Here is a 14,689-nt window from a genome sequence, read left to right on the forward strand (position 1 = left end):
ATTGACCCCCTCGGAGAGGGTCCGTAACTTGGGCGTCCTCCTTGATCCACAGCTCACATTAGAGAACCATCTTTCAGCTGTGGCGAGGGGGGCGTTTGCCCAGGTTCGCCTGGTGCACCAGTTGCGGCCCTATCTGGACCGGGACTCATTGCTCACAGTCACTCATGCCCTCATTACCTCGAGGTTCGACTACTGTAATGCTCTCTACATGGGGCTACCTTTGAAAAGTGTTCGGAAACTTCAGATCGTGCAGAATGCAGCTGCGAGAGCGGTCATGGGCTTACCTAGGTATGCCCATGTTTCACCATCACTCCGCAGTCTGCATTGGCTGCCGATCAATTTCCGGTCACAATTCAAAGTGTTGGTTATGACCTTTAAAGCCCTTCATGGCACTGGACCAGAATATCTCCGAGACCGCCTTCTGCCGCACGAATCCCAGCGACCGATTAGGTCTCACAGAGTGGGCCTTCTCCGGGTCCCGTCAACTAAACAATGTCAGTTGGCGGGCCCCAGGGGAAGAGCCTTCTCTGTGGCGGCCCCAACTCTCTGGAACCAACTCCCCCCGGAGATTAAAATTGCCCCTACTCTCCCTGCCTTCCGTAAACTCCTTAAAACCCACCTTTGCCGTCACGCATGGGAGAACTAAAACACCTCCCCCGGGCGTGTACAATTTATCCATGGTATGTTTGTGTGTGTGTGTGTTAGTATATTGGGGTTCTTTTTAAATTTTTAAATATTTAAATTTATTTGGATTTGTTACGATTTGTTGTGTCTTGTGAGCCGCCCCGAGTCTGCGGAGAGGGGCGGCATACAAATCTAAATAATAAATAAATAAATAAATACATACATACATACATACATACATACATACATACATACATACATATATACATACATAAATAAAGAAATAAATAAAGAAATACAGTTCCTCATGTTGTGGTGATCCCCAGCCATAAGTCTAACCCCAATTCTCCCAACAGAGCTTTAAGCTGATTGGCAGGAAGGTCAGAGGGACAGACCCACTGTAAATGCCTGGTCAGATTGTAAAAATATGTTTCAAGACACCAGAATAGAAGCTTTAGTTCCTAACACCATAGGAAATTTGTCTTTTCACAAAGTCTTAGGAGACCCCTGTGAAACAGTAGTTCGACCCCCAAAAGGGTCCCGACCCCCAGGTTGAGAACCACTGTTCTGAAGCAATTTTAATATTTTTGATGGTTTGTTTTTATGGTGTTAAATTTACACTTTACAAAATTAGCAGTGTATTATTTTTTTTTAAAAAAATATATTAAAGAATACACAATCCAAAAAAGCAAATACAAATATATACACATTTTTTAAAAATGGGAGAGATACCTGGCTCTCTCTTTCTTTCCTTGTTATCTTTTATAAATAAACAATATAATATTCAGTTTGCGGTTTTATTTTTTTAAGGTAAGTACAGAGTTCATAAATAGACCATTTCCTTTCGTTCTTATGCAATTGCTTTCCTTGTGGAACATCCTTATATTGCTGCTATTATTATTACTTTAGTACATACAAAAGTTACAGGCCTTCAAAGCCATCGCTAGAATGAAGTCCTACCTGCTTCCGCTTTTTAATCTTCATTATTTGTTGCCGGATTTAGTGTTTGTCTTGTCAATACCTTTATCAATTATTCGCAGCCACTTTGGCACTGCAACTCTTTCCTTGCAAAGAGAGGCCTTCAATCAGTGAAGACATTGGAATTCATTAGAATGCTATTAAATAGAAAGATAGAAGACTGACGGCAGAAGAAGACCTCATGGTCCATCTAGTCTGCCCTTATAGTATTTCCTGTATTTTATCTTACAATGGATATATGTTTATCCCAGGCATGTTTAAATTCAGTTGCTGTGGATTTACCAACCACGTCTGCTGGAAGTTTGTTCCAAGGATCTACTACTCTTTCAGTAAAATAATATTTTCTCATGTTGCTTTTGATCTTTCCCCCAACTAACTTCAGATTGTGTCCCCTTGTTCTTGTGTTCACTTTCCTATTAAAAACACTTCCCTCCTGAACCTTATTTAACCCTTTGACATATTGAAATGTTTCGATCATGTCCCCCCCTTTCCCTTCTGTCCTCCAGACTATACAGATTGCGTTCATTAAGTCTTTCCTGATACGTTTTATGCTTAAGACCTTCCACCATTCTTGTAGCCCGTCTTTGGACCCGTTCAATTTAGTCAATATCTTTTTGTAGGTGAGGTCTCCAGAACTGAACACAGTATTCCAAATGTGGTCTCACCAGCGCTCTATATAAGGGGATCACAATCTCCCTCTTCCTGCTTGTTATACCTCTAGCTATGCAGCCAAGCATCCTACTTGCTTTTCCTACTGCCCGACCACACTGCTCACCCATTTTGAGACTGTCAGAAATCACTACCCCTAAATCCTTCTCTTCTGAAGTTTTTGCTAACACAGAACTGCCAATGCAATACTCAGATTGAGGATTCCTTTTCCCCAAGTGCATTATTTTACATTTGGAAACATTAAACTGCAGTTTCCATTGCTTTGACCAATTTATCTAGTAAAGCTAAATCAGTTACCATATTACAGACCCCTCCAGGAATATCAACCCTATTGCACACTTTAGAGTCATCGGCAAATAGGCAAACCTTCCCTACCAAACCTTCCCCTATGTCGCTCACAAACATATTAAAAAGAATAGGACCCAGAACAGACCCTTGTGGCACATCGCTTGTAACCTGTCTCTGCTCAGAATACATTGCATTACAGGCAGTCTTCAATGTACGACTCCAGTCAAGCCCAAAATTTATGTTGCTGAGTGAGACATTTATTACAGGGGGTTTGCCCCATTTTTCGACCTTTCTTGCCTCGGTTGTTAAGTGAATCACTGCAGTTGATAAGTTAGTAATCCCAGTATCCAATGAGGTCCCACAGAGTTGGTCTCCTTAGGGTCCCATTGACCAAACAATGCCGGCTGGCGGGACCTAGGGGAAAAGCCTTCTCTGTGGGGGGCGTAGCCCTCTGGAATCAGCTCTCCCCGGAGATTCGCACTGCCCCCACCCTCCTCTCCTTCCGGAAGAGTTTAAAAACTCATCTTTGCCGCCGGGTCTAGGGTTATTAGATCTTCCCCCTGACCATTGAATGTTTTTAGTATGATTGTCGAATGAATGGTAATGATAGCTTTTTTAAAAAATATAGAATTTTATAGATTGTTTTAAATGTACAGTATTATTAATTGGATTGTTTATTACTGTTTTCTGTTTTTTGTATATGCTGTGAGTCGCCCCGAGTCCTCGGAGTTGCACAGCATACAAATTCAATTAAATCTAAATCTAATTAATAATAATAATAATAATAATAATAATAATAATAATAATAATAATTTATTAGATTTGTATGCTGCCCCTCTCCGAGGACTCGGAGCGGCTCACAACAATAAAACATCATATACAAATCCAATGTTAAAACAGTCTTTAAAAAACCCCTATTAAAAACAGTCATACAGCCCAAACACACCATCCATAAAATCAAAGGCAGCTAAGGATATATCAGTTCCTCCATGCCTGGCGACATAGATGAGTTTTCAAAAGTTTGCGAAAGGCAAGGAGGGTGGGGGCAGTCCTAATCTCTGGGGGGAGTTGATTTCAGAGGGTTGAGGCCGCCACAGAGAAGGCTCTTCCCCTGGGTCGCGCCAGATGACATTGTTTCGTCGACGGGACCTGAAGAAGGCCAACTCTGTGGGACTTAATCGGTCGCTGGGATTCGTGTGGCAGAAGGCGGTCGTTAGTTAGTTAGTTAGTTAGTTAGTTAGTTAGTTAGTTAGTTAGTTAGTTAGTTAGTTATAAAAAACAAATTAGTCTGTAGAGATTCTCAGTCATCCAGGTCATCGTTTTTTCAGGAGGCAACTGGACTTTCTGGTTTTTCTTTAAAGATGTTTTGCTTCTCAGCTTCTTCACCGATGATTGAACTTATAACCTCGGCAGTGTCTCCACATAACCTCAACCGTGCACACATTAGCTTCTTTATCTGACTTAATTTTAATTTTGTAGCATTTCCTCTCAATTCTGACAGCTAGCTTTTTCAACACCCTTTTGATTATTGTTTTAACTTTAACTGAAAAAAAGGTTTCCTTTTTTTTAAAAAAAGAAGTGATCTACTTGAGATTTTCTTTCACTGAAGAAGATGTCAGTCCATTGCATCAGCACAGGCGTTCCTAGTGGTTGTCATAGACACACAAGTTTAAACGCCCAAACAAAGCAACAAGAAATGCATAACTGATTATGGATTATTATGAAAATTAACTCCGAAACTGGGCTAGCTGCCTGGCGCATTTTAATAATACAGCTTCATTGTTTTCCCAAAATGTAAAACTACCACAAAAGGAGTGTTATCTATTATAATACTTATAGCCAGCATTCTTAGATTTTAGAATAGATTTCCAAATTTATACTTCATTGTTTTTATATGGGGCAGTGTGTGTCTTCTGCAAACTTAAAACCAATTCAGAAGAAAGATATAGAGGATGTTAATGATTTCTGAATGGTTCTACAGGTAGTCCTTGAGTTATGACCATAATTGAGCCCCTGTAAAGTGAGTCACCATGAATTGGAACCAGTTTTTCAATCTTTCTTGCAGAGATCATTAAGCAGACCCATTATTATTGTTGTTGTTCATAACAACAGAGTAGCAAGGGACCTTGGAGGTCTTCTAGTCCAATACCCTCCTTAGGCAGGAAACCCTACACTACTTCAGAAAAAAAGGGTTATACAACATCTTCTTAAAACCTTACAGTGTTACATAAAAACATAGAAACAGAAGACTGACGGCAGAAAAAGACGTCATGATCCATCTAGTCTGCCCTTATACTATTTTTTGTATTTTATCTTAGGATGGATCTATGTTTATCCCAGGCATCTTTAAATTCAGTTACTGTGGATTTACCAACCACATCTGCTGGAAGTTTGTTCCAAGGATCTACTACTCTTTCAGTAAAATAATATTTTCTCATGTTGCCTTTGATCTTTCCCCCAACTAACTTCAGATTGTGTCCCCTTGTTCTTGTGTTCACTTTCCTATTAAAAACACTTCCCTCCTGAACCTTATTTAACCCTTTGACATATTTAAATGTTTCGATCGTGTCCCCCCTTTTCCTTCTGTCCTCCAGACTATACAGATTGAGTTCATGAAGTTTTATGCTTAAGACCTTCCACCATTCTTGTAGCCCGTCTTTGGACCCGTTCAATTTTGTCAATATCTTTTTGTAGGTGAGGTCTCCAGAACTGAACACAGTAGTCCAAATGTGGTCTCACCAGCACTCTATATAGCGGGATCACAATCTCTCTCTTCCTCTAACCGTTGTGTTGGAGTATTCATAACTTCCAGAGGCAAGCTGTTCCACTGGTTAATTGTTCTAACTGTCAGGAAATTTTTCCTTAGTTCTAAGTTACTTCTCTCCTTGTTTAGTTTCCTCCCATTGCTTCTTGTTCTAAATTCAGGTGCTTTGGAGAATAGGTTGACTCCTTCTTTGTGGCAACCCCTGAGATATTGGAACACTGCTATCATGTCTCCCCTGTTCCTTCTTTTCATGAAACTAGCCATACTCAGTTCCTGCAACTGTTCTTCATATGTTTTAGCCTCCAGTCCCCTAATCATCTTTGTTGCTCTTCTCTGCTCTCTTTCTAGAGTCTCAATGTCCTTTTTGCATCATGGCAACCTTAAAGTGAATGCAGTATTCCAAGTGTGGCCTTTCCAAGGCGTTATAAAATGGTATTAACACTTCAGGTGATCTTGATTCTATCCCTGTTAATGCAGCCTAGAATTCTGTTGGCTTTTTTGGCAGCTGCTCCACACAGCTGGCTCCTATTTAAATGGTTGTCTACTAGGATTCCAAGATCCCTCTTTCAGTTACTACTGTTGAGCAATGTACCACATATACTGTACCTGTGCCTTTTGTTTTTCTTGCCTAAATGTAGAACCTTACTTTTTTCACCATTGAATTTCATTTTGTTAGATAGTGCCCATTGTTCAGGTTTGTGAAGATCCTTCTATATTTTGCATCTATCTTCTGGAGTGTTGCCTATTCCTGCCAGTTTGAACTAGTTTTTGCTGGAAATGAGGCAGTTTTTTGCTGGAAACCAACAAAGTTAAACCCCAGTTTCTGGCAAAAATGTCATAACTTGCAGACACCTGACCATAGGTTGCTGCAAACCGCTTGTTGCCGAGTACCCAAAATACAATCATGACTGCTGATGGGATAGATATATCAAAACTTGCAAATTGGGTCTAAACCTCTCAACTGAGAATTCTGAGGAAAGCAATCATCTTGGCTGGGGAATATTGGGGTTTAAATCGCTAAGATTGAGAAGCGCTGTTCTACCCTGTTTTCCCCAAAACAAGACATGCCCTGATAATAAGCCCAGTCCAGCTTTTGAGTGCATGGCAATAAGGCCAAGCATTTATTTCAGAGTCCCCAAAAAATAAAAGTCAGGGTCTTATTTTCAGGAAAACGTGATAGATAAACACTGTTTACTACCACACTGTGGGCGTAGCTAAACACTGAGATGTACTTCTTGTTATTATTTACTCAGCACCTGCCACAATCATAATACCTATACTAACAATACAAAGCTGTAGGGCAGTGATGGCAAACCGATTAGGTCCCACAGAGTTGGCCTTCTCCGGGTCCCGTCGACTAAACAATGTCGTCTGGTGGGTCCCAGGGGAAGAGCCTTCTCTGTGGCGGAACCAGCTCCCTCCGGAGATTAGAACTGCCCCCACCCTCCTTGCCTTTTGTAAACTCCTTAAAACCCACCTCTGCCGTCAGGCATGGGGGAATTGAGGCACACACACCCCCCGGGCCTATACAATTTTACTTTTATTTTATTTATTTATTTATTTTTATTTATTGTTAGAGTTGAAAGGGACCATGAAGGCCATCGAGTTCAACCCCCTGCCCAAGCAGGAACCCTATAGTGGCAGTTCAATCTTCTCTTAAAAATGTCCAGAGTGTTGGAGTTGAATTTATGTATGGTATGTTGTGTGTATGTCTGTTTTAATAATGGGGTTTTTAAAGTTTTTTAAATTTATTAGGTTTGTTATGAATTGTTTCATCGTATGCTGTGAGCCGCCCCGAGTCTGCGGAGAGGTGCGGCATACAAATGTAATAAATAAATTAATAAATGGGTGCCACAGGTGGCAAGCGAAGCCATATCTGCTGGCACGCAAGCCGTTTCACTAGCTCAGCTTCAGTATGCACGTTTGTGCCGGCCAGCTGATTTTTGGCTTGCACAGAGGCTCTGGGAGGGTGTCTTTTGGCTTTAAGAGCCTCCAGGGGGGTGGGGAAGGTGTTTTTAGCCTCCCCCAGCTCCAGGGAAGCCTTTGTAACCTGGGAGGGAGAAACACGAGCCTACTGTTTTTAACAGGAAAGTGAACACAAGAACAAGGGGACACAATCTGAAGTTAGTTGGGGGAAAGATCAAGAGCAACATGAGAAAATATTATTTTAGTGAAAGAGTAGTAGATGCTTGGAACAAACTTCCAGCAGACGTGGTTGGTCAATCCACAGTAACTGAATTTAAACATGCCTGGGATAAACATATATCCATCCTAAGATAAAATACAGGAAATAGTATAAGGGCAGACTAGATGGATCATGAGGTCTTTTTCTGCCGTCAGTCTTTTATGTTTCTATGTTTCTACTGGGCTCACCAGAAGTTGGGAAACAGGCCATTTCCGGCCTCCAGAGGGCCTCCAGGATGCAGGGGAAGCTTTTTTTTGCCCTCCCCAGGCATTGAATTATAGATATAGCATTCACGCATGCGTGGTAGGGCGCACGGACGCTCTTTTGGCACCCGAGGGGGAAAAGGTTCACCATCCCTGCTGTAGGGAGAGAAGAATCATATACAGTATGTGAGTTTCAGCCAGTAGGCCTGGGATCGGCGTCCTGGTGGCGGAAATGGAGACGCGCATTCATCTCCGCACCCCAACACGTGCATGCGCATAAACGTGTGATATTTCACTTCTGCACATGCGCAGCAAGGGAAATCTTGTGCACAGATACTTGCATGAGAGATTTCACCAATTTTGGGTGGTTTTTTTGCTTCTGCACATGCGGAAATCGCCGAAAATTGGCGAAATCTCACGCGGGCAAGCATCCTTGTGCGGGATTTTGCTTGTTGCGCATGCGCAGAAGTGAAATCTCATGCCAACAGGCATGCGCCCGGCCACTGAGCACGCGTGTATCTGTAACGATCCTGAAGGGCATAGCCAGTAGCAGCCGATAAGTTGAACCCTCACCCCACCATATACATTTACTGGTAGTTTTAACATGCCATGAGTCAGCAATACCATCTGGCCTATTTTAGCTTTGCTCGGTTGCTATGGCAATTGTTTTTTTTTTTTAAAAAATACTCTTTTTAATATTTAATGGGAACCCCTCCTCTGACAAGGCTGCGTATAAATCTTAAACAGCTACTACAAAGGGCTGGAAGAAGAATCTGAAGCCAAGTTTTTTTGCATTGAACTGTTGGCTCCCTTGACAAATCTCTGCAGTTCCTTAGTTATGTGAAAATGTCCTTGTTCCAGAGCCGGAAAGCAAGTACTGTGCAAATTCACAGAGAAAATAAAAACCAAACAGCAGAAACCCCAATCCTTCCTTCCTTCCCTTTTTCTTTTTCCTTTTCTCTGTTGAATTCTATTTTTTTAAAGTTTTCTTTATTCATTTTTACAAAATATAATTAAAAGAGGGTGTATACGCCACAATACAGTGGTACCTCTACTTAAGAACGCCTCTACTTAAGAACTTTTCTAGATAAGAACCAGGTGTACAAGATTTTTTTGCCTCTTCTTAAGAACCATTTTCTACTTAAGAACCCGTGCCCGGAAAAATTTCCCAGCAAATTAGAGAGCAGCACGAAGGCCCGGCCAGTTTCCTGCCATCTTTTCTGGGCTGCCAGAGAAGTCTTTCAATGGCGCTTAAGGAGGCTTTGGCAGTCCAGAGCAAACAAAGCATTTTCCTTTCTCTAGGCGCTTGGAGAGGGAATAAACCTCTGCCAGCGCCCAGAGAAAAGAAACGCTCCCTTTGCTCTGGGCAGTGACTGCCCTCCTCTTCCTCCCACCCAAATTCTGAGCTTTTATTTCTCTCCTAATGGTTTTGCACGCATTATTTGTTTTTACATTGATTCCTATGGGAAAAATTGCTTCTACTTACAAACTTTTCTACTTAAGAACCTGGTCACGGAACAAATTAGGTTCTTAAGTAGAGGTACCACTGTATCTTTCTTTTCTTTTTTTTTTACAGATCTCACCCATTTCATCATTTCCTTATATTTCCACTTTTAACATTTTATATATTTACATTTATGTGTTTACAATTCTAGATCAATCAGTTAGTATTTACCTTTGCAAGTTATTCATTCCATTGTATGTATTTATCTGTCTTTGTATGCCTTTACAGATTGTATCATTTTTCCATGTTTCTATTCTCCAACCAATTGTACCATAGATTCTGTTGTGGTTGGCTCTGGCCCAGCTCCTGCCCCAGGGAATATGGAGGTGGATGCAGGGGAAATTTCAACATGTCATAGGCCTGTTTTATTGCCGACAGAGTCAGGTAGTTCAGTTTCCTCGGACGAAGAAGAAGGTGGGAGTGACTTGAAAGAGGGGGACTTGACACACAGCCCAGGAAGTCAATCTCCATTATCTTCAGTCGATTCGGATGCGTAAGTCTTGGACCCACACAGGCGCAGAGGTATGCGTAGAAGAGACCAATTGAGGACATATTACAGGAGATAAGAGAGGCCACCTGTGTTTGGGTGGGGCTCCAGTAATTAGTGCTGCTGATATAAATAGCAGCGTGTGGGTTTGGCCGTTGTGGAAGATTATCTGATTGTTGTTCTTCAGGACTGCCTTGCTCTTTCCGGACTTTGTTGATTTTTCACGACTTTGAAACCAAAGCAGAGCAAAGTGTGTGTGTGTGTTTCACTTCGTGGAAGAAGGAGGGCTGTGATGTTTCTTCACAGCTGCAAGCTAAGTACTTAAGGACTGATTAAGGGAATTGTACAGACTACCAGGTTGTTTTGGGATGAGTGCTCTTTGCAATACAAAAAGAGTGCTCAGTTTATTTTGAATTTTGGGATAAAGAACATTGTTTTGAATTTTCAAACGTGTGTGTGTTTGAAATTTGTACCCTTGAATTTTTGGGAGGCTCATACCAGAGTGCCCGGCAGAACAGATTCCAAGTATTATAATATTCTGAATCGTTTATTCCCTTAATTTCCATGGTCATTTTATCCATTTCAGCGCATTTATAAATTTTATCAATTATATTGTTTTCTGTTGGTATCCATTTATTTTTCCAGAGTTGGGCATAAGATATTCTAGCTGCTGTCGTTAGATGCATCATTAGATAGTTAATTGTTTTAGGGTATTTTTTTTTCCGTATTCCTAATAACATACTTTCTGGTAAAAATTCTCTTTTGAATTCTTGAGGCGGTTGCTCTGACTTGGCCAATGAGGTATGGCTAAAATCATATTTCCTTCATTTTTTAATTCTTAATTGAGTTTGTTGTAGCTTCTATTTGCTGTTTTATGAAAGGGTTGAGTTTGAAAGGAAGATCAGGGGGATTTGGAAGGCATGGTGGTGAACTCTTTATCATAAATCCACCAATAATTTAATTAATTAATTAATTAAGGGGCGTGCATAAGCGCACCATTGTGCCTACCGTCCCTGTCCTATTGTCTACTTTTTATCATTACTTATCTAATGTTTTATATGTAATTTCATGTATGTAAATACAAATCTAAATAATAAATAAAATAATAAATAAATAAATGGACAAATTATCTCCCTATAATTGTTTGACAAATAAATAAATAAAAATAAATAAAATAATTTAATTATATAGGAGACCAAAGAGACAGAAAAGCTATAAGACCGTTTTTAAAAAGGCTTCCTGATTTTTTTTTTTTTTTTCAGGGAGCCTGAATAATTTAAGAGCTTTCATATTTTAATCAAGCGTTTATGCAACACCTCTAATCTTTTGTACCAGACAGAAAGCTTCCAATGTTATGTTCCAGATGGTGGATCGGAAATCATATTTTATTCCATTTCCTTTGTGGTCATGGGAATGGAGATAAGGAGTCTAGCACAGAGATCTTTCTCCCTGAATTTTGGAGCCCATGGATATTTTAGGTATCGCTCTGGCTTTTGATGGCTGCAAACAGAAACGCTGATAGCTAATGCGATTTTCATTTCCAAGAATGTGTTTTAGTCCCATGTGGGTTGCAAAAAGTACCATAATCGGCGGTTCAGGAAATATCAGGAAATTAGGATAGAATAGAATAGAATAGACTAGAATAGAATTTTATTGGCCAAGTGTGATTGGACACACAACAAATTTGTCTTTGTGCAGATGCTCTCAGGGTACATAAAAGAAAAAGATACATTTGTCAAGGATCATGTGGTACAACACTTTAATGATTGCCCTAGGGGTCAAATAAACAATGAAGAAACAATCAATATTAATAAAAATCTTAGGATACAAGCAACAAGTTACAGTCATACAGTCCTAAGTGGGAGGAAAAGGATGATAGGAATGATGAGAAAAACTAGTAGAAATAGAAGTGCAGATTTAGTAAAAAGTCTGACAGTGTTGAGGGAATTTATTTATTTATTTATTTATTTATTTATTTATTTATTATTTAGATTTGTATGCCGCCCCTCTCCGCGGACTCGGGGAGGCTCACAGCAAAATATAACAATCGTAACAAATCCAAATAAATTTAAAATATTTTTTAAAAGTTTAAAAAAAGAACCCCATTTACTAACAAGCACACACACAAACATACCATGCATAAATTGTACATGCCCGGGGGAGGTGTTTCAGTTCCCTCATGCCTGACGGGCAAAGGTGGGTTTTAAGGAGTTTACGGAAGGCAGGGAGAGTAGGGGCAGTTCTAATCTCTGGGGGGAGTTGGTTCCAGAGAGTCGGGGCCACCACAGAGAAGACTCTTCCCCTGGGGCCCGCCAACCGACATTGTTTAGTTGACGGGACCCGGAGAAGGCCCACTCTGTGGGACCTAATCGGTCGCTGGGATTCGTGCGGCAGAAGGCAGTCTCGGAGATATTCTGGTCCAATGCCATGAAGGGCTTTAAAGGTCATAACCAAAACTTTGAATTGTGACCGGAAATTGATCGGCAGCTAATGCAGACTGCGGAGTGATGGCGAAACATGGGCATACCTAGGTAAGCCCATGACCGCTCTCACAGCTGCATTCTGCACGATCTGAAGTTTCCGAACACTTTTGAAAGGTAGCCCCATGTAGAGAGCGTTACAGTAGTCGAACCTCGAAGTGATGAGGGCATTAAAATGTTTAAAAGCCAGGGGAAAATCATGTTTTGTTTTTTTTAAAAAGGATTGCTCTGCATACCAGAGTCAAGCAAAAATGAGCATAACTGTTGCAACAACTTGCTTTCTCAGCTACCAATGTTTCTCCACGGCTTAGCCATTTGGTATGATATCGTGTACGACCGTGCCTTAACTAGATTGCAAGTTACAGGGAAAGGTCAGGGAATTTCAAAATGCTTCCCCCCCCCCGCCCGGACACCCTGAAATAGATCACTTTTTCTCTTTTCACCACAGCCTGAAGTTGGATAATTTAAGAACTTTCACATGACAACGAATGAGGAAATTACAGTCGATCTGGAAGTTTTAAAACAAGTGAATGCGTGGGATTGGATTACAGTGTTCCCTCGATTTTTGCCGGTTCAAACTTCGCGTATACCCTATACCACGGTTTTCCAAAAAATATTAATTAAAAAATACTTCGCAGGTTTTTCCCTATACCACGGTTTTTCCCATCCGATGACGTCATACGTCATCGCCAAACTAAGAATTTTTGCAAATAAATAACAGAAAAAATAATTATTGTTAATAAATAATTATGTTTATAAATATCAGGATCACTAAGTGCCTTATTCAGTGGTGAGTAGTGATACTGTCCATAGCCAAAAATGGTGTATTTACTTCCGCATTTCTACTTCGCGAAAATTCGACTTTCGTGGGCGGTCTCGGAACGCATCCCCCGTGGAAATCGAGGGAACACTGTATTGAGATCGCATGATTCTAGAGTCCCATCTTGCTCCAATGATTTCTACATTCTTATGTAATTATTTATTATTATTATTATCATTATTATTATTATTATTATTATTATTATTATTATTATTTATTAGATTTGTATGCCGCTCCTCTCCGTAGACCAGGTATCATAGAATTTCAGTTGAAACACTTGGAAATACTGACTAAATTGAATAAAATGAGGTCACATTTACTGTGGGGGAAGAGTGTCTGTTATTCTCGGACACATTACGATGTCCTTTCTGGTAGATCTGCTGTTACACATGTTGCTCATGTATATCATTTGTATGGTGACATCACCGCACAAATGATGAGTTTGACTGATGAAGTCATCAGATCTTTCACACCTTTTCCCATTGTTGTGGATGCCCACGCCCTGTGGGCTTTTTTCTGAGAATTTACTTCGTGGTTATGCTTGTCTAAAAACGTATTTGTGGAAAAATGAAGACCTATCAGTGGTGACCCTATAAACGAACAATGCTTACCTGGAGTACTGCTTACTAGCAGCTGTGATTTTATCAGCTCACGAAACATCTTTCGTGTTTGCCATTAATAATAATAATAATAATAATAATAATAATAATAATTTATTAGATTTGTATGCCGCCCCTTTCCAAGAACTTGGGGCGGCTCACAACAATAATAACAATGTACAAATCCAATATTTAAAAACACAATTTAAAAACCCTTACTAATAAAATAATCACACAACCCAATCAAACCATATATAAAGCAGTAGTTAAGGGAGGTGTCAATTCCCCCATGCCTGGTGGCAAAGGTGAGTTTTCAACAACTAGGCTCTTTCCCTGGGCCCCACCAGACGACATTATTAGTCGACAGGACCCAGAGAAGGCCAACTCTGTGGGACCTAATCGGCCGCTGGGATTCGTGCGGCAGAAAACGGTCCCGGAGGTATTCTGGTCCGATGCCATATAGGGCTTTATAGGTCATAACCAACGCTTTGAATTGTGACCGGAAACTGCTCTCGCGGCCGCATTCTGCATGATCTGAAGTTTCCGAACACTTTTCAAAGGTAGCCCCATGTTTTTTCAGGTTTGTAAGGCTGTTTTAGAAACCCATACTCCATTAGTCCTGCGCAACCATTTTGATATACAGTATCCAGATGGAGGTAGTTGAGATCAGTTTCAGGAAAGGTGCTTTGCACACGCTACATAATTACAAAGAGAAACTTATTTCCGGACTAGAATCCAGAGTTTTATTTGGGAGCATGAATTACAGTCACTAATGCAAATTATAAAAGCATTCAAATAAAGGTTTGATTTAATGGGCTATTTAGGGAGACTGTTATTCCCAAATTGCCATTAAGTATAAATGCAGTAATTAACATCATGTAATTAGGGAGGTAATTAAAAATACATTGTTTGCATCAATTTAAGTCATTTTTGCAAATAAGGTATTATGGAAATGATGTGTATTGATGCCAAGGGCTGGCAAACCACACCCGCACGAATCCCCGCGACCTTCTCCGGGTCCCATCGACTAAACAATGTCGTTTGGCGGGACCCAGGAGAAGAGCCTTCTCTGTGGCGGCCCCGACCCT

The 14,689-nt window shown here is 40.5% G+C and overlaps 1 protein-coding gene across 3 annotated transcripts in view; it reads left to right on the forward strand.

Moving 5' to 3' along the window:
* The window catches only part of ZHX2 (zinc fingers and homeoboxes 2), a 46,516-nt gene that overhangs the window by 12,624 nt on the left and 19,203 nt on the right, over positions 1–14,689 (forward strand). The window lies entirely within an intron of this gene.

The sequence above is a fragment of the Erythrolamprus reginae genome, chromosome 3 (assembly GCF_031021105.1).
Source record: "Erythrolamprus reginae isolate rEryReg1 chromosome 3, rEryReg1.hap1, whole genome shotgun sequence".
Taxonomy (NCBI): Eukaryota; Metazoa; Chordata; class Lepidosauria; order Squamata; family Dipsadidae; genus Erythrolamprus; species Erythrolamprus reginae.